Source organism: Carex rostrata, chromosome 22 (genome assembly GCF_964058835.1).
Source record: "Carex rostrata chromosome 22, lpCarRost1.2, whole genome shotgun sequence".
Lineage (NCBI taxonomy): Eukaryota > Viridiplantae > Streptophyta > Magnoliopsida > Poales > Cyperaceae > Carex > Carex rostrata.
Window position 1 is genome coordinate 3,728,708 of NC_135939.1, and position 22,277 is coordinate 3,750,984.

The window sequence follows — 22,277 nt, forward strand, 5'->3', positions numbered from 1 at the left end:
TAGCATCTACTAGACTAAGTGTAGATCCGTCCCTGATCAGAGCAACTATAGCAAATTCTGCGTTCCCTCTTAAACTCCAAAAAGATAAAAACAAAAACACAAAAAAGAAGAAGAAGAGAAATTAGAGGTGAAGCTTTTTATGCTTTGAACAGAATAAACAATGTGGCAGATTGACAGAGACTCAGCCCGGATCTGATTCAGGCCTCTACTATATTAAATGTTTATTTAACTCTTAAAAAAGGCAATATTTATTTAAAGTATTACCAATAGTCAATATAGACTTTATTGATGTTAAAATATAAATTGATTTTGCAACACTTGATTTAAAAAAAAATTAACGGTTCATATTTTGCGGACACTTGATTAATAATTACTTGAAATCAAATTTCACACGCTTGTCTAATTATAAAAAAAGTACATCCTAATTTCTCTTCTTGTCCGCCTGACAGATGGGCCCAAGAGTTGATCCGTAGTAGTGTCGGTATCAGTAAGACTGAAACCGGCAAGAAGTTGAGTGCATATCCTCTGAGATAACTCAAATTTTGTGTGACCGACGTGTCCGGTGCCTATTCGGAGGTGACGTAGGGGACCAGTATTATTTGAGCTTTGAGATTCGCACAGAACGTGTTGTAACGGTTGAGCTTTTCCAAAAAGTCACGCAAAATATGAGGTATCTCAGAGGATGCGAATTCCAAGAAGTTTACCTAGGGTTGAATATTTCTGACGGTCCTTGCGGAGATTTGCATGTGCACTTTGAGGGTTTTTTTTTTTTTTTTTCAATTATTAAATGGTGATCGTACTTATTAAATCTGAGTGAAATTTAAATTTAAATCGTGATCCATCGTAAAATTAATTATTAAAATTTCTACAATTGAAATTTTTTAATTATCTGAAGAATGACTATATAACTTTTTCAAGCCAATCCAAATTTGATACAAACGATTTAAAAATAAGAAACACATCTACAATTAATTTTAACTTAATTTCTCATTTAGCAATACTATTCAAAATATCAAGTAAATTATATAAAAGTTTGTTGAATGATAAAATTAAATAACCCATAAACAATAGATAAAAATAAGTTAGCACATTAAAGAAGCAACTGTAATAATAATAATAATATTTAAACTTCATATTAATCATACAAGTAACATGATGTAATAATTAACGTTGTACTAATTAAACACAAAGAAAAAAAAATGATAGATGGTTTTGCACAAAATCATCTGTAATTCCATCAATTATTCAAATATAACAAAAAAAAAGGTATCATAAGCTTGTTTAATCACTTGATGCAGTGATGATACACGCATTCAATTTATTTAGATGATACAGTACACGCAGTCAATAATAATAAGAGTTTTTTTATTATTTGATATAATAAAAAAAAACAATAATACACATTGCATTATTTTATGACAAGTCCTAAGCACATAACAGTTGATCAACTTGCACTAAATACAAAGAAAATTAATTATTATCTGTAAACCCATCAATTATATATTAAAATATAATTAATAAGAAACAAAAAACCATGCATATCATATTTAACAATTAATTAGATAATTAACCACTTGATGCAATGATGACACATCACACACATTAAGGTGCTGACGGGGTCGGAGGACACGGGTTTCCCCACCCATGATGGCTACAACCCGACGGCCCTGACGCCGGGACATGACCTAGCGGCTGATCAGATTCCAAAATAACACGATTAGCATATTTGTGTGTTTGTAAAGTGCCTGAAGGCCTAGCGGCTGATACATGAACATGATGTATTGAGCTGGTGCTAATTATAATCAGCAAGGTGAAAAGGAGCACTTGCACTATTAGCATCACCTTTGCTGCCATCTTAATTATAACTTCTTTCTTTCTTTCAATAAACTAGCTAGCTAGCTTTGCTCTTTAATTTGTATATACATTGCTGTTGCTATATAGTAATGTGAGTTGGTCTCTAGCTACGAAAATGATCAGTAATTTCGGTAGAAAATTCTTTTGACGGTGGGAATTAAAAATTCTTAATGCATCGCATATATTCCCAACCTATCTCTCAATTCTCCCCCTCTGCCTCCTTTCTACCCAGTAATAATTTGCTTTGCTTCCTGGATTAAATCCCCTTTATTAATTCCTTTCCAAGACACAAAACACTCTTTAGTGCATCACCTCCCTTTTCAAGACCTTTTGTCCTTCATTTCCAAATCCACTGAGTAAATTAAGCCACGGCAACTTTCTCTTTCATTTTCAAATTTAATTAATTGCCTGTGCATTTACTCCTCAAAGATAAAAGACCTGTGAAAATAATCTCTTTATTCTTTACTTGCCTGGGGAAAGAATCTCTTTATTCTTTGACATAGAGCAGGTACCCGCCTTTGAGAAACCGAATCGTCTGCCCCCAGAGTCTCTGCGGGATGGGACCGGTTACTGTTTAAGGGTTTAACTATTGTTACTGTTTTTAAATGGATCCCACCCGCAGAGACTCTGGGGGCAGGAATTTCCTGCCCCCCGGACGGCAGACGATTCGGTCTCCGCCTTTGACGCTGTTTAATGCTGATCTTGCTCGATCCATTATACTGTGGGGCCCGCAGCTGCACTTGCATGACAACATTCTAGCTCTTCAAAACCAGTTTGTCAACACGTATGGGGGTTCTTTTGGGCTTTTACCCAATCACACCATGGGAAGCTAACTCATTTCTGATCGACAGTCTTAGACCGTGTAACACGCAAAATAGATGTATGAGTTAATAACTGAAAATAATATACGAAATGTCTGAATTTACTTTTCAGAAAAATATGTTACATTCAAAGAACAAATAGTATTTTTTTTAACAGAAACAAGATGATGAAATAAATTCAAAGAAATACGATAAACATATTATTTGAAATCTAGTTCACTAAAACAAAGTTTGTATAACGAGATACTTTGAAATATAATTTTTGAGATTCCGATTTGACACGAAATAGACATAATAGAAAACTAATACATGATAATGTTTATAATCTTCTTTTAAGTAATTGGACTAATTTGCAAAATTTGAAAATTTATAGGTCAATTATGAGAAAATGAAAAATTAACAAAAGAAAAAAGAAAGAAATTGACCAACATGGCATTAAAGCCACGCGGCCCACGTTGGATAGGGATGGCAATGGCTTGTCTGATAGAAATTAATGGCCCGCCTGCCTCAATCTGACAGGCTTGAAAAATCTAGGCCCAGTCTGTCCATGGGCTTTTCTTCCGGGCCCAGGCCTACCTGTGCTCATGGGCTGCCTTTTCCGGCCCGACTATGCCCATGTCCCAACCCTGCAACAGATTTTCAATTAATGCTGCACTTGCAACTAACACTGCTACACTCATTGTTTAATTTCTATTGCAACAGCAAGCTAAAGAAAAACATACATCAGATAAGAATTCAATTCTCAACAAGTTTAAATGATTGAGTGAAAATAACAAATTCAAAGACATCAATAAGAGTAGCTGCTACATCACTGAGGTTGCCAACTTCTTGAAATTATGTTAAAAAAAAGGTTGAAAATAAATGCCAAAGTATAATTTAACACAAGAAAGAGATGTAATTTAGCACAACAAACAATATAGTTGTCCATAATTCAGCAAAGTATAATTTGTCACTAAGCTAAAAATAAAAATTTAACATAGTTACACAAATATTATTTAGCACAAACAAAGCACTGAACCCACTACTCTTCCTCTTCTTCTATTGCTCCGATCTGCATAATTAATTCAATTATGTTGTTTAATATAAATTAATTTCATCTAATTTTGTATAAGCTATTATGTGCCTCTTGAACAAAAATAAAACTGAAATAAACAAATAATTTTGATTATGTAACACAAAAACAGTAACATATTGATTATACTCGGAGAAAGACATGAATATATAGAAACAAAGAAACATCCTTAACAGTTAAAACATAGATTATTTATAATCTATGCAAAAGCAAACCAAATTTTGACATGTATAAAATCTGAACTTTTTACTTACTCTCTCTTTACAAGGTTGTTGGTACAAATTTCAGCACAATTCAATTGATATACTCAAGTAAAAAGCAAAAAAGAAGAGTATTGGACCTTCTATTTCATTAATGTTCTTCTTCTGAAACTATCGTATATACTTTCTTCTTCACTTCTATGATTATATCATAAATTTGCTGAATGGTTCTAGTGTTAAACTAAATAGAAGACACAAGACAAAGAAAAAAGATAAAATAAATGATGTTACCTTCTAAAGCTACAATTCTCTCATGTTGCTTGCTTATTTGATAAATTAATATCCGCAACTCACTCACACATTTGTTTTCAGCCTATTCCTGATTAAGAAAAAACATAGTACCTAAACATTAGCAAAACAATATTTACGAGTTACAAGCAAAAATTGGACCACAATTTTGAGCAAATCAACATGCACATATCAGCAAAGGTGGGTTTAACAATTCAAAATCATCAATTCCAGAACTCAAATTTCAATGGCTTCAAGCAATCACAGCCTCAATATCAAATAATTCATCACAACAGATTTTAAGCATATAATTCATCACAACAGATATTAAACATATTCAAAAATCATACTGGGTTTATTTTAAAAATAACTATACCAGATGCCACTTCAACATTTTATTGGTATATTCATTCAAATCACAGAGCCAACAACAACATGGATAGACATATGGATATAAAGCTAATTTAAGAAAAAGATGCAAAATGAAAAATATCATGACTATATGGATAGACCTATAGGAAAATACATTTGCTGGTTATATGGATGAAATAAACTGAAATTCACAACACAGCTTTGTTACATCTCCCATATCTAGACCTAGGCTTGCACAATTCAGCACTTAAGCACTTAAAAAAATTTGAAACTTACCAATTTCCAGCAAAGTTGAAGCGAAAGATACTAATTCCTTTCTTAGTAATTGCTGCTGCAAGGTTGAGCATTATAAGGTCATCCTAAAATTAGAAAAAAAAATTATACAAAACAAAATAAGAGAGATAGAGAGAGAGAGAGAGAGAGGTACAGCATTTCTAAGAATAGAAGAGCCATAAATGCAAACATAGTCCCTGCAACTAGAAGTACTATTTGAGATTTATATTTGAAAAATACAGTCCTGGCCTCCAACTAATATTAAAACTTGTGGCATTAAAACCCTCCTCATAGAACAATTTCAAAAATAGTTATTTGAGATTTAATTTTAGTAGCACTGATTTGGCACCACGACCATGAGCAATGGATACCTCCTCATGGTCTACAAGTAAATGCAATATTTTCCATATTTATTAGTGGGGTAAATGGGAAATTTTGTTCCTCAAGACCGAGTATTATAACAAGCACTATAATGACAATGCCACGAAAACTGCATATCAACCAAAAAAATTTAAATCTAGTTTAAGCAAATTCTCCATGTCTGTTTTATTTCACAGGGAAGAATAAAATAAATCTGAGAAAGGATGCATCCGTGACAATTTCAATAGCAAAATTTCTTCTGATCTTCTCAGTTAAAATGCCAAATTGGTGACAACAATTTCAGTGTACGAGCATGAATCAGTAGCCCTTAAGCCGAGCTAAGTTTCAGTTCAGAAAAAATGAAAGCAAACGACAATCGATGGAAGAGAGAGGGAGCAAACTAACCTGGTAGAAAAGCGACGCAGATCAGTTTTGAGGGCGTGACTGGTGACGTCGTGGTGGAGAAAGACAAGAGAGACGGAGAGAGTGACAGAGAGAGAGATGGAGTGAGGGAGGCAGATCAGATCTGTGGTGGCGGAGGCTCCGCGGCGGCTATCCAGTGGCGGATTTCGTCGTCAAACCCATTTCCATTTCCGATTCCTTCACACCCGAAGACCTTCCGATCACAGTGATACTCTTGAAAATACAAAAATTAAAAAATAAAAAGAATCTTCCAACATAATGTACTAGTCCATTGGTACTGACTGGTACAGTTTAGAATAAGCAAATGTACCGACTGGTACACTGAATCTTTTTCTTCTCTCTAGAAAAGACAAAATTAATGAACATAACTATTAGAAAAAAGACTACTAAAGTATGATAAATAAAACTGAAACGGTTATTAGCCAATTAATACAGTTCAAAATCTCCTTGCTAACACTCATCAAGGAAACAATTAACTGATTGAGACCAGCTTTTTACCTGAATCCGTGCAGTAGCCTCCTGCCTGTTCTCTAAAAGTTTGTCTTTGCGCATATTCTTTAGCTGAATTTCTCTTCTATTGTGCAAAGTTTTATTCTTGAAATTGTTAGCTTTAGAAGTGTTTTGCTGGAGGAAGGAAAACAACAAATTACAAAAGTATGTAAGATAAACTGTCTAATATGCCCTTGGACGCAAAAAATCAGAGATCTCCATATGTGAAAACCCACGAGCATTGAATGAGGTCGAATTGTTCAATAAAAGTACAACAAAATCAACGAAATTAGAGAAAATAAAACAAAAGGCAGGGCACTTACCATTTAGTGCTCCTAAAACTACCAGCGCCTTTGCTGAAGAAGCCATCAAGCATTAACATCGCGATCCGTTCGATCCAATCTCGAACAATTAACTCAGAAGTTCAGAATATTTGTTTCGTCGAACTGCTGAGGAGAATTTCCAGATCTCGCTTTCGCATCTCTCTCTCTGTGCGGTGGCGTCGCCTCCGTTGCAGAGGGGAGGCCGTCGGAGGGAAGGCTGTCGGAGAGGAGGTCGGATCGGATCTAGGTGATCGGGAAATTTGAAGAGAGGGAAAGAGAACACGGAGAGTAGGAATTGAGATTTTAGACCTGGGGTTTAGGCCTGACTGGAGTGGTTGAGAGTTTTTTTTTTTTTTTTTTTTGAGAAAAAGTGATTGAGAGAATTGGATAAGAGAAATGGATTACCGTTAAAACAGTTAAAACCGTGTAAAAAAAGTGGGCAATACCTTTTCTCAATTAGTTTACCACTTTAGGATGTACTTCATAATATTCAAATAAGAGAATTAAGTTCTACTGTATATTTAAATTAAAAACTAATTCATAATTATTCTTGCAGTTATTTACATATGATGCTTATTAAATCTGAGTGAAATTGAAATTTAAATCGTGATCCATCGTAAAATTATTAAAATTTCTACAATTGAAATTTTAAATTATCTGAAGAATGACTATATAACTTTCCACCCAATCCAAATTTGATACAAACGATTTAAAAATAAGAAACACATCTACAATTAATTTTAACTTAATTTCTTATCATTTAGCAATATTATTCACAATATAAAGTAAATTTATATAAAAGTTTGTTGTATGCTAAAATTAACCCATAAACAATAGATTAAAAAAAAGTAGCACACTAAAGAAGCAACTGTAATAATAAGCGAACTTTTCATATTAATCATACAAGTAACAAGATGTAATAATTAAGATTATACTAAATACAAGAAAAAAAATGATAGATGATTTTGCACAAAATCATCTGTAATCCTATCAATTATTCAAATATAACAAAAAAAAAAAAAGTATCATAAGCTTGTTTAACCACTTGATGCAGCAATGATACATGCATTCAATTTATTTAGATGATACAGTACACGCAGTCAATAATAATAAGAGTTTTTTTTATTATTTGATATAATAAAAAACAATAATACACATTGCATTATTTTATAACAAGTCCTAAGTACATATATAACAGTTGATCAACTTGCACTACATACAAAGAAAAATAATTATAATCTGTAAACCCATAAATTATATATTAAAATATAATTAATAAGGAAAAAAAAATCATACATATCATATTTAACAATTAGATAATTAACCACTTGATGCAATGATGACACATCACACACATTAAGGTGCCGACGGAGTCGGAGGACATGGGCCCTTCCCATGATGGCTACAACTCGACGGCCCTGATGGCGAGGCATGACCACCAATGGATTCCAAAATAACAGGAGGAGCATGTTTGTGTCTTTGTAAAGTGCCTGAAGGCCTAGCGGCTGAGACATGAACATGATGTATTGAGCTCGTGCTGAAGATCAGCAAGGTGAAAAGGAGCAGTTGCACTATTAGCATAACCTTTGCTGCCATCTTAATTAGAACTTATTTTTTTCGATAATTAAACTAGCTAGCTAGCTTTGCAGATCTCTTTAATTTGTATATATATTGCTATTGCTCTCTATTTATAGAATTATAGTACAATAACTGTACAAGCCACCAATGTGAGTTGGTCTCTAGCTATACGAAGATCGATCAGTAATTTCGGTAGAATATGCTTTTGATGGTGGGATTCTGGTAGTAAAAAAATGTTAATGCATCATGCGCCTTCCCAACCTCTCTCAATTGTCCCCCACTGCCTCCTTTCTACCCAATCATTTGCTTTGCTTCCCGGATTAAATCCCCTTTATTCCTTTCCCAGAAACAAAACACTTGGGCCCCTGTTCGACAGTAAAAAAAAAAGTTACTATTTACATGGAAAAAAAATTCAATCAAACATAATTTTTTTTTTTTCACGTGAACAATATTTTCAGTTCAAAATTTTTAATTCCTATTCTTAATAGGGCTGTTGAACAGGGCCTTAGGGCATATTCGGTAGCATGAGAATTTTATAGGAATGAAATTTTTTAATATGGTAATGAGAATTTCAATTTGTCAAAATCAAAATTATTTAACCCATGAATTTTTTTAGAATGTAGGTGTTCGTCAAATGTATGAAAAATTTGTTAGGATGTTGGTTTATTTTTTTTTTAGAGAAGATGTAATACTAATATTAAACTATATTAAGTGTATTAATACTAATCACCGATTATGATCAATATAATTGTAGTACGGCGAAGATGTTGAAAGACTTAAAAATCAACGTCAGGCAGGGAATGAAAGAAGAGATGAAATTACTAGACTTATGTGGGATGATTATTTTAGACGTCAAAATAGAAACTTAACTTAAAATTAGCTTAATATATTAAAATTAACTGTTACTAGTTTAATTATGCTTGTTTAATAATTTCTTGTATTATTAAATTATACTTGTTTAATTAATTTTAGCATTTGTATCATTAAATTGTGTTTGTTTAATTGAGTGCTTGATTGTACAAGTGAATTTCAGTTTACTTAATTAAACAAGTATTACTTAGTATAATTGCTCTTTTAATTAATTAAACAATCTCAAATTAAGTGTTGTTAGTTTAGTTATGCTTATTTATTAATTTAAGTTGTATTATGTGAGTTTAATTATTATTGTTTTATTAATTATGCTTTCTTTAATTAAAATTTTGTTTTTGTTTAATTAGGTTTGATGTACGTGTACAATAAAAAGAAATTTCCATGATGTATAAAATTTTGTCTTCATTGATGTATGATAAAACTTACCTTATATGTTAACTTTGTTTAATTAATATTTTGGGAGCTTCATCATTTGAGAGAAAAAAACGGAAGTCTAAGCTAATGGTTTTTTCCCATGAAATAGAAAGCAAAAAGTAGGAAGAAAAATCATATAGGATTACAGAGAGGAATTTATACTTGACTTTCGGTAAAATTCCTGAGATCCCAAATTTTGTAAAAATCACCTCTCTTTCCAAAGACCTTTTATCCTTCATAAAGCTCACTGTCACTTCTCCATTTTCAAATCTAATTAATTGCCTGTGCATTTACTCCTCAAAGATAGAGTCTGCATCGTCTGCATTAAGTCGAAAGAGCATCTTTTGAGTTAATATATATTGGCCGTTCGATTGTAAACGGAGTCCATCCGGTTTCTGTCTAAAACAAAGAGGGTCTTTAATATTAGTGCTGATCTAATTCGCACGAATCTTAAAATCTATCGGACAGTCCAAGTCGAGATGCATTAACTCAAAGGAATTCTTTTTGCATTAATGCAGAATACGAATTCAAAGATAAAGACCTGTGGAAAGAATCTCTTTATTCTTTACTGGCCGGTGGCAAAAATCTCTTTATTCTTTGAAATAGAGCAGGTACCTGCTTTGACGCTGTTAATGCTGATCTTGCTCAATCTACTGTGGGGCCCGTAGCTGCAGTTGCATGACAACATTCTAGCTGTTCAAAACCAGCTTGTCAACACGTATGGAGGAATTCTTTTCGGCTTTACCCAATCACACCATGGGAAGCTAACTCATTTCTGATCCGCCTGCAGTTTTGGACCGTGCAACACTATGCAAAATACGAATTAATAACTGAAAATAATATACGAAATGTCTAAATTTACTTTTCATGAACATATGTTACATTCAAAGAACAAATAATATTGTCATTTTTTCTTTCTACTCTTTTCTTAATTCGTTCTTTTCACTCTTTTAGATTTCATCTCTCACATAGCTTCTTCTTTTCTCTCTCGGCTCTACTTTTTTGAGTGGAGAGAAGAATGAGAGAGAGGAGAGGGACCAGAGTCGGGTGGAGCCGATCGAAGCCGAAAATGCGGTATTGTCGGAGTTCAGAATATTAAATTTCTATGTTCTCTCGATCGGTGAGCGGGTGAGTAGATCTTGATGTCAGAGAGTGATGACGGTCGAAAGAGCGGATCCGATCGTAGAGAGCTATATAATTTAAGGCAATAGAGTAATTATGAGTATATATAAGTGATATTACAATATTAGAGTTATTTTTAGTAATTTTGTGAATTTTGTCAGAACAAAAAATTACCTTAAACTCTATCGCTCTCTATTGGAGAGCGGATCCGACGTTCAGTAATTATGAGAAAATAAAAAATTAACAGAAGAAAAAAAAGAAAGAAATTGACCAACGTGGCATACTGGCATTAAAGCCACGCGGCCCATGTTGGTTGAAACTCCACGTTAATGTAACCCTTAATTAATGGTCTCTCTCTCTTTTAAACTTTCCATTTTCATTTATATTTGTCTTGGCTCTTTCCGTGAGGATGTACTTCATAATATTCAAATAAGAGTTCTAGTGTATATTTAAATTAAAAATAATTCATATATATTCTTGCAGTTATTTAAATATGATGCTTATTAAATCTGAGTGAAATTGAAATTTAATCGTGATTCATCGTAAAATTATTAAAATTTCTACAATTTTAAATTTTAAATTACCTGAAGAAATTGTTCAAGTGGTTGAGGCGATAACATGATGCTCTAAAACGGACTTTCCAATGGGCTACTTAGGGCTGCCGCTGTCAGTCAAGAAACCGGACAAGATAGACCAAATCTGAAGGCAGTTCCTATGGGGAAAGGGCAGAGGTGCACAAAGGGGTATGTCGCTAATAGATTGGAGCACAGTCATGTTACCCAAATGGAAAGGTGGCATGGGAGTCATGAATTTGAAATTGCAAAATATCTCCCTTCTGCTAAGGTGGTGGCGGCACCTCTACGATTCACAAGAGTTCATTGTGGGCAGTTACTTGCAGAATGATCTATTCGGACTTTGAAAACGAAGAAAAATGATAGGGGTGCATTTGAGCCCTCCTCAAAAAACAACATTTTGATTTATATTTTCCAAATACTTGATTTATAATTTCTGATTCTATAACTTATAATTAATATTACCAATCATAATTTCAAGAAATTTATTTTGATTTTAACACTAAATTTAATCCAAATTACAAATCAAACATTCAGAGGAGGGCAAAAAAAATTTCAGAGAGAGACAAAATCGATCGGTACCAATAGATCACCACTAAAACTCAAAATCCAGATCCGCCTCTAGTTGACCAGGCATATCCTCTCATCCAAGATGCAGCACCTAATTGTGATTTGGTGTTCTCAGAGGAGGATAAGATAAGGTGGCATTGGAATGCTCAGAGAACTTACACATCCAAGTCCATTTACAAAATCATGGTTGAGGGAGGAAAAACAATTAGTCCAATCCATAGGGTCTGGAAGGAAAAAGTGCCACCCTCTGTCAGAATTTTCAGATTTTTGCTCTTAAAAGGTAAGCTCCTAACCAGAGACGTCCTTGCAAGAAGAGGAGTTCAATGTGATTCAGTCTGCGTCATGTGTCAAGCGGGAGCAGCAGAATCTCACTTCCATTTATTCTTCAAGTGTAATTATACTAAACGGGTTTGGAGGTCGGTTCAGAGTGGATCCAATAACCGCTTGCTAATTAGCGAGTGTGGTACAGGTACCGCATTTGGTATGGTCAAGGGCGGCTCTACAGCTAATGTGGGATGCTTCGGCAAGTGAAGTAACTGGGCCAGGGAAAATGCGGCGCGAAGCGTGGTATTCGAGCATGTTGTGTACTCTTTGGGGGCATTTGGAGACAGAAACAGTAAGGTTTTCAATGCCCAAATGGTACCGTCACAGGTACTGGGGATTGGGGAATAAAATTTTAGTTGTGGTCTGGCTGAGTTTTTGTTAAACGATTGGTACTCTATCTCTGTGATTAATCGGGTTTAGGCCTGGTTGTATTGACAGCCTCTGTCAAACCATTTCAAAAAAAAAAAAAAAAAATTATCTGAAGGATGACTATATTACTTTTCCCAGCCAATCCAAATTTGATACAAACGATTTAAAAATAAGAAACACATCTACAATTAATTTTAACTTAATTTCTCATTTAGCAATATTATTCAAAATATAAAGTAAATTTATAAAAAAGTTTGTTGTATGCTAAAATTAGCCCATAAACAATAGATAAAAATAAGTGAGCACACTAAAGAAGCAACTGTAATAATAAGAGAACTTCATATTAATCATACAAGTGACAAGATGTAATAATTAAGATTGTACTAAATACAAAGAAGAAAAAAAATCATAGATGATTTTGCACAAAATCATTTGTAATCCCATCAATCATTCAAATATAACAAAAAAAAAGGTATCATACTTGTTTAACCACTTGATGCAGCGATAATACATTACACACATTCAATTTATTTAGATGATCTTACAGTACACGCAGTCAATAATAATAAGATTTTTTTATTGATATAATAAAAAACAATAATACACATTGCATTATTTTATAACAAGTGCTAAGCAGATGGCAATTGAACTTGCACTAAATACAAAGAAAAATAATTATAAATGATTTTGCACAAAATCATCTGTAAACCCATCAATTATATATTCAAATTAATATAATAAGAAAAAAAATCATGCATATCATATTTAAAAATTAAATAACCACTTGATACAACGATGACACATCACACACATTAAAGTGCCGGCGGGGTCAGAGGTCCGGCTTACCTGGCCCATCACAGTGTCGAGCCGAACAGATAAAAAACTTGCCGGACAGGTATGACCGGGCCGCCAGGCCAATTAGGTTTTTTTGCCATTCTTAGAGCCCATAACTCGTCTAAAAGGAACCCTGAAAAAAACAGACTTCTTGTCTGCCTGATAGATGGGACCAAGAGTTGATTGGTGTAGGTAAATGGTGATCCTATATATTAACCCAATAATCTCGCTCCGACTTGTGATTTGGATCGTAGTAGTAACTTAGTGTCGGTGTCTGTAACCAGTAAGAAGTTTACCTAGGGTTGATTTCTCACGGTCTTTGTGGAGATCTGCATGTGCATTTGATTTTATTTAAAAGTTTCTTCTGGTGGACATTCGGAGACGTGGGACCCGTACACCAGCGTTGTCTCTCAATTGTTTGATTCTGTATTTCTGTTAAATCTGTGCTAGATTTTGATCGGATAAACTTCACTTTTACAAGATTTCCGCAATATTTCGATCGGGTAATTGTCGACAGTTTGGTACAATGCAGACCTATGTGAATTGTGAGCCCTTCAGCCAGGAAATGCGTCTGTTTCATTTTTGTTTGTATCTTGACCGTCTAATTAAAATTCCGACCAATTTAGTTCATTTTCTTTTTTAATATTTGTATAGATTCTGATCGATCAAATCTATACAGAAATATGAGTGATGCTATGGTACTATACATAGTATATATTGATCCACGTTATGGATTTAAATCTTCGATTTGAAAATTTTAACAGTTGATTCGAACTGTTTAACATGATCTATGTATGAATTTATATTTGTAAACTAAATTTTTATATTTTCAAACTTTTTTATTATTTTTTAGATGAGTAAAAAATCACTTGATATGAAACATTCTAGACTATCCAAAATAGTGATTTTTTTTATATAAAAATGTTAGTAACGTTTTTTAAAGGAACGTAAAATTTAGTTACAATTACATATTTATATAGAGACTATATTGAACAGTTCAGATCGGCTGTTATATTTTTAAAAATAAAAATATTAATCCGTAGCACGGACTAATCCGTGGTATGTATAGTTGGTATATAGTAGTACCGTATCCTCCCTCGGCTTGTTAGACTGGTTGTAAGCATTAATTTGTATATTAATTTTGTTAATTTGTATTTTTTTTACATCGGAATATATATAGGCTGTGGCTAATTTGCTGTCGGCGGTGCTGCCGCGTTTTATTTCTTTTGTGATGTCCAAAGAACAAATCCAAACCGTTAGATGTTTAATCTATACTATAATCTACTTGGAGACCAAATTTTACATTTTTTGAATTTTTTTTACTATTTATTAAGCTCGTTTGAAAACCGCTGATTTCAATGCTGCAGAAATTTACTGAAAACAGCGGTTTTCAAACTAGCTTAATAAATAGTAAAAAAAATTCCAAAAAATGTAAAATTTGGTCTCCAAGTAGATTATAGTATAGATTAAACATCTAACGGTTTGGATTTATTGTTTGGACATCACAAAATAAATAAAACGCGGCAGCACCGCTGGCAGCAAATTAGCCACAGCCTATATATATATTTTATTAATTTTGGTCGAGTTTAGAAATAAAATTAAAGAAAAACATATACCTACACCAAAGCATATTTATCATTCAAGTAAATTTTTAATAATAGAAAGATTTATTTTTTCTTAAATATGACATAAAATATTATAGATGATAATTACAATTATTTTAACAATGCCCGTCTCCCCTTAAATCACACTAAATTATATAGGTTGGGTCTGTTACATATAAAGTTCAAATGAATTAGTTTACCACTTTAGGATGTACTTCATAATATTCAAATAAGAGAAGTTCTAGTGTATATTTAAAATAAAATAAAATAATTCATATATCTTCTTGCAGTTATTTACATATGATGCTTAATAAATCTGAGTGAAATTGAAATTTAAATCATGATTCATCGTAAAAATTATTAAAATTTCTACAATTTTAAATTTTAAATTATCTGAAGAATGACTATATAACTTTCCAGCCAATCCAAATTTGATACAAACGATTTAAAAATAAGAAACACATCTACAATTAAATTTAACTTAATTTCTCATTTAGCAATATTATTCAAAATATCAAGTAATTAAATTTATATAAAAGTTTGTTGTATGCTAAAATTAACCCATAAACAATAGATTAAAAAAAGTTAGCACACTAAAGAAGCAACTGTAATAATAAGAGAAGTTCATATTAATCATACAAGTAACAAGATGTAGTAATTAAGATTGTACTAAATACAAAGAAGAAAAAGAAAATGATAGATGATTTTGCACAAAATCACCTGTAATCTCATCAATTATTCAAATATAACAAAAAAAAAAGGTATCATAAGCTTATTTAACCACTTGATGCAGCGATGATACATTACACGCATTCAATTTATTTAGATGATACAGTACACGCAGTCAATATTAATAAGAATTTTTTATTATTGATATAATAAAAAAAACAATATACATTGCATTATTTTATAACAAGTCCTAAGCAGATAACAATTGAACTTGCACTAAATACAAAGAAAAAGAATTATAATCTGTAAACCCATCAATTATATATTAAATACAATTAATAAGAAAAAAAAAATCATGCATATCATATTTAACAATTAAATAAATAACCACTTGATGCAACGATGACACATCACACACATTAAGGTTCCGGCGGGGTCGGAGGACACGGTTTTCCTTTTCCATTCACAAAATGGCTACAACCCGACGGCCCTGACGACGACGGGACATGACCATCAAGAGATTCCAAAATAACACGATTAGCATGTTTGTGTCTTTGTATAGTGCCTGAAGGCCTAGCGGCTGAGACATGATGTATTGAGCTCGTGTTGAAGATCAGCAAGGTGAAAAGGAGCACTTGCACTATTAGCGTAACCTTTGCTGCCATCTAATTAGAACTTCTTTCTTTCGATAAACTAGCTAGCTTTGCAGATCTCTTTAATTTGTGTATACATTGCTGTTGCTAGCTATATATGTATTTATAGTACAACTGTACAAGCCAGCAACGTGATCGAGTTGGTCTCTAGCTACGAAGATTGATCAGTAATTTCGGTAGAAAATGCTTTTGACGGTGGGGTTAAAAATTGTCACAGCGCGTTATCATTTAAAATCGACTGAGATGAAACTGCCAGGGACTTCCTCCATGAAGTACATATATATATATAGAGGAGGGATCAAGTTACAACACTTGAAAGTTACAACAAAGTTACAACATCATTTTTTTTCATTTCCAAAGTCCAAATCGTCGATCCAAACCGTTAGATATTCAATCTATATTAAAATGTGCTTGCAGACCAAATTTTACATTTTTTGAAATTTGTTTGCTATTTATTAAGATGGGTACAAAATCGCTGTTTTTATTAAAATTCTGCACCATTAAAAACAGCAATTTTGTACCCATCTTAATAAATAGCAAAAAAATTTCAAAAAATGTAAAATTTGGTCTGTAAGCACATTTTAATATAGATTGAATATCTAACGGTTTGGATCGACGATTTGGACTTTGAAAATAAAAAAAAATGATGTTGTAACTTTGTTGTAACTTTCAAGTGTTGTAACTTGATCCCTCCTCATATATATATATAACTCATATATATATGCAATGTACGGATATATAATTAATTACATGTATAGGTTTGACATGCTCATTCTAATTAATGTGAATAATTTAATTGTTCAATCTAATATATATCGAGTACTGCAGTTATTCTATGATCATTATTTTTCGCCTAGGAACGTTAACACTGAAGTATTTTGTTTCTAATAAAACAGATGGCTTGCCACTTTTATCAAAAAATATATATATATATTGGATATTTTTCCAAAAAGAAAAAAGGACTTGTGTGAACTTTTTACAAGTGTCATGAGGGCATGAGGCTTGCTTTTTACACAGATACGCTTATTCAATTTTTGCAAAATACATATGGAAACAATATTAATTAGAGGAGGAGGGATCGGATGACACCGTGCATTTTTAAAGTCCAAATAGTCGATCCAAACTGTTTAACTTGATGTATATGTTAAAATGTGCTTGTAGATTAAATTTTATATTTTTCTGAATTTTTTTACTATTTATTAAGATGGGTACAAAAATTCAACGGTCTGAATATAGCGATTTTGTTAAATACTTAATAAATAATAAAACAATTCCAAAAAATGTAAAATTTGACCTGCAAGCACATTTTAACATATCTATTATGTTGAACGGTTTGGATCGACTATTTAAACTTTGAAAACTTTGAAAATGCACGATGTTATTCGATGTCACCAAAAAAGGGTGTCATCCGATCCCTCCTCTAATTAGAGTTTGCTAATATTGAAGATATGATCAAGATGCAGGTTGAAGTTCTGTGCTGGCAGCAGTTTTTGCTGCAAATATAGAAGTTTTTAGGGTGGTGTTTTGAAAACTTGTAATATTTGTTAGCTTTTGTGGTGTTTGTAATCTGTTTGCAGCAGGTTTTTAAGTAGTATCTTTTTATGATTGAACTGCATGCTGTTTGCTTAGGTTGTAATAGGTATTGCTTTAATACCTATATGGATTTATATCTTTTGTTTGTAAGACGGTACCAGAGTGGTGGCACCAATTCTGATACATTGTAATGGTTGTTTTAATAAAAATCGGTGGGATGACCCACTCCTTTCAAAAGAAAAAAATAAAGTTTGCTAAATTAAGTTCTTATTTAAAAAAATAATATTATGCTACCTTCGATGTGGTAAAATGCAATCTATGCGGCTGCATATGCGTATTCAATCGTAATTCACATAGAAATCTGTATGCAATTAATATATGCAGTTCGCATACTACATATTACTGCATACTTGTTTATATATATATATAATTATCTTTTTAAAATTCACATATATAAGTTCGTATGAAAATCCGCATATGCAGTATACACGGTATGCGGTGGCCTTCCGCATACTGCATGAAAAATACATTTAAAAACATTAGCTACCTCGCATGTTTGCAAAATAACTTTTATGAACAAAAACGGTAAATATTTGTAAAAGATTACAAAAAACTAATTCGGAAATTATGCTGCTAAAAATTCACAACGAAATTAATATATATAGACCTTGAAAAGTGGGTCCCACTTGTCATACTCCAGGAGACTTGATACTTTAGCACGTTTGGCCTTGTGTGCCGGCCGATTTTGAAAATTCCAATTTTTATGTTTTTTAGGTGTGATTTGTAAAAAGTTCACACTTATACGATTGATGCTAATTAATGATCATGGTGTTGTTTATCAAATTGATTGATACTTGTGATCATGTTACTTTATCCTTTCTCCTTGAATTCGATTAGGATTTGCTTCAGAATATGTGTCTTTCTGATATTGTATTATGGTTCCTTTTAACTGATACCCTTGTTGCTTGATTGATTAGCCTATTATGGTTCCTTGATTTGTGAACCCCATTGCCTGTAACTCCTTTCATTTTTGCTTGCTCTTACTGGCTTGGGTTGTGATTTTCGATCTGTAAAGAAGTCGTTATTGTACTTGTATTCTTGTTTGGTTTCAAACTCAAACCTATGTACGTGGTACCTCCCTCTTACGATGCTTTGTTGAAATGGTATTGAGCGTATCTGTCTTTCTGGGTATTGATACCAGTTGGTACCAGTCCATTTGGATCACTGGTACACCGGTTAAGAGCGCCGGGGACTTCCTTGTAAAATAAATGTTGATCTGAGGTTCCTTCTATAAAATTCCATATTCTTTATGATTTCGGATTGTCAGAGAGACCAATTCGCAATTTCTCCAAGTCCCCAAACCCGAACTGGGCCTTGTTCTTCATTGGGTTCGTTGCTTGTAATTGGCTAGGCCTTGTGAGTTTCCATGGACCTTATTTCTATCCGTTGGGGACTCAAATTTAAAAGAAAAAAGGTTTGGGTCTTCGGGCTTTAGAAGAGGAAAGATAAACGAAATGGCTCGGCTGCTACCTAAGGCCGAGAAGTAAAAAATAACGTCTCAACCAAAATTTTGCTTCAGAATATATTTTTATTCCTATTCATTTTTCAGAGAAATATAAACATATACTTAATTAAAATAAAAAATAATTATAAAATTATATTTCATTCTAAATTTTGCCCCATCCTACACATCTTGGCTCCTGGCTCCTGGCTCCTGGCTCCTGGCTCCGCCTTGCATTCGTGTTGCACTTTTCATTTTGCTTCAAAGGAAAACAAGTGCAAGCTACAAATAAAGAGTTGGTATATATAATTCACTGTGTTTTGGGGAATCATTATCCCCTCATGTACCTGAGGGTACAATTGAGAAAGAATGGCCTGGCTTTATATTCCAGCAGGGCCAAAAGAATCCGGTGCCTATTTAGATATGGTGGTTCGTTTAAGATTCATGCCAGAGCTTAACAATGGTTTGAATATAGTAATTCTATCCTCAGGTGATCTGACGGGATACATATTCGTGTTTGGGTTGGTTTTTGATTGATGGAGAAGTTCTAATGGGGTGTTAGCGCGTGCATCATAGGATTTCTGATGTATCGCTTAGTAGAATGTACGTACGTAGTTGAAAGTAATATGGTCTCATGTCATGATAAATTTAAATTTGTACTAAAGGCCTTTAGTCGGACAGTCACTGAATTGGATTGTTGAAATTTAGCACTCACAGTAATCAATTAAGATTTCAAAGTTCTATTATAAGTTGGTGAATTCTGTTTCTAAGGACTAAGGCTCATGATTTATCCTCTCAGTTTAGACATTTTATCAATTATGCAGTGTGCATAGGATTACAGTGCGCCCGTCCATCTCTTCCCCGAGGCCTGACAAGGCTCAACGCTAATGTACATCGATCACTAATTACAAACAACCGTACAATAATCATTCCATCCACACTGCACCTACATATTATGTAAAGTTGTAAGCGATAGAATCGTTCGGGACTTCAGGAGTTCAGGGTCCAAGAATCCACAGCTCCTTAATTCAGAGGGCTTCGGCAAAAGACCCAAGTACTTAGAGCAAATCTAGTGATGATCTTTTTTTTTTTTTTTGAAAAATAGTGGTATTTTACCACCAATTTCATTGAAATCAAGAATCATAGCATATTTGATCTAGTACCTAAAATTGGTACCAAAATCAAATATGTCAAGTCTTTACAGCTGTTCAAAACATAAGCAAAAACAATAGAAAAAACCAAAACATCTTACCATGTCCACAACACAAGAAGGCAACAATACTAGGAAAACACAAAAACATCATAACATGCATAAAACTAAGTACTACAAATCTAATAAGTCTTCATCCTCTTCCTCGACGCCAAACATTGAAAATGGGGGGTTGCCAACCCCAGAATCCTGCACCAGGAGGTCCAAAGTTTGAGTCGTGTCTGAGCTTCTTTCCTCTTCCAGCAGAAGGAGATCTGGAAGATTCTTAACATCAAAAGGCAATATAAGATTTAATTTAAAGAATGAATCATCATCTCTAGATTTACACCAAAATTGAGTCAAAGCTATAATCTTAGTACCAATAACCTTAATAGAATAAGGAGAACTAACATTAAAACATAATCTATTGCGTTCTAACCAAATAGTTCATAGAACAGCACCTCGTAATAATTCAATTAATAATCTATCTTTTAAAGGAATAAAAGCATCAATCATCCATAAATCCTCCAAAGTGTGACAATCATAACTAAAGTTATTATAATCTGCTATCCAGTTCCAAATTAAGCTAATGAAAGAATATTGAACGAAAAAATGCTCTGTACTCTCTATTTGATCACAAAACATACATTTCGTATCTTCTTGTCAACCTTTATTTACTAAGTTAGTCTTAGTCAAAATCTTGTATTTTCGCACAAGCCACAAAAATATTTTAATTCCCAATGGGCCACAGACCCAAGAACTCACTTCTTGAAATTCTGGGAATAGGCTGGCCCAAGAAGTTATTTCATCCTTAATTCTTTTATCTTCTTTTTTTGGTACCTCAATCTAGTGATGATCTTAGAACAATAAAATCACTGTAATACTGTTTGTTACCAGTATAGTTTTAAGGTATTTGCGCGCTGTGCTGGGTAAACCCCCCTGTAAAGTCATTTAGCACAAGGTCCAAAAATAGAACTGTCTGAAAGCACAAGTTTGAATATTCATCTGGTTATTTAGCGCATCTTTGGGCTTTTGCTATATGTACCCCTTTCATGCTTTCAGGTTTTAATTTTAAACCCCCGTTGACTTGAGTCAGCTTGTTAGCAGACTTGACTTATTAAGCCAACACAAAACATTCTCATAGTCAAATAAATATAATAGTCAATGGCAAAATAGATTTGAATAGGGGTGTCAATGATACACTTTTAGCAGTTTACCCGTATTCGATAATTAGGTGGGTATGGGTAAGATTTTATTTTTGTTAGTTTATTGGATATGGGTATGGACAATGATTTTTTTTCATTAGTTAAACGGGTAAGATTTCGGGTAAAGGTTATTTTGTACCCGTTACCTTATAAGGTAATTATATAAAATATAATAATATAATAATGTTTGAGGAATAATTAGTTAGTACTTTTGTTATTTAGTGTATTGTTTTTGTTGTAAGAAAAATATTAAACATATTATTTTTTATTTGTATGTCTTGTTCTTTAATTAAATAATTAAATTTGTCAGAAGATATATTATTATTTTTGAAATCTCTTGTTTTATAAAAAAAAAATACAATTTAGTTGAAATTGATTGCATGTTTATTTTTTATTTTTTTATTAGAAATATCATTGCATATGTGCGAAATAAATGAGTTTTGATGTTCTATTTGTAAAATATAATAAAACTAATTTTATAGTAGTATTATTCGTTATTTACCCGCTGCCGTTTTGTTATCCGATAATTTTAACGGTAAGAGTACAGTAGAATAAGGTCAAATCTTAATGGGTAAGGGTAGGGTATGGGTAAGGTCCTTCTTAGTGGATATGGGTATGAAAATGCTTCCACCCTAACTGTACTGTTTCGTACCCAATATCCCAAGATTTGAATTAGTCTCTAGGTTTCATGCATTTGGGGTTGGTTTTTGATTGACGAAGAAATTTTAGAGAGGGGGAACCCTTCGATATATACATAATTGGGAATTTCGTTTCCGACTACTTTGACTTAAAATA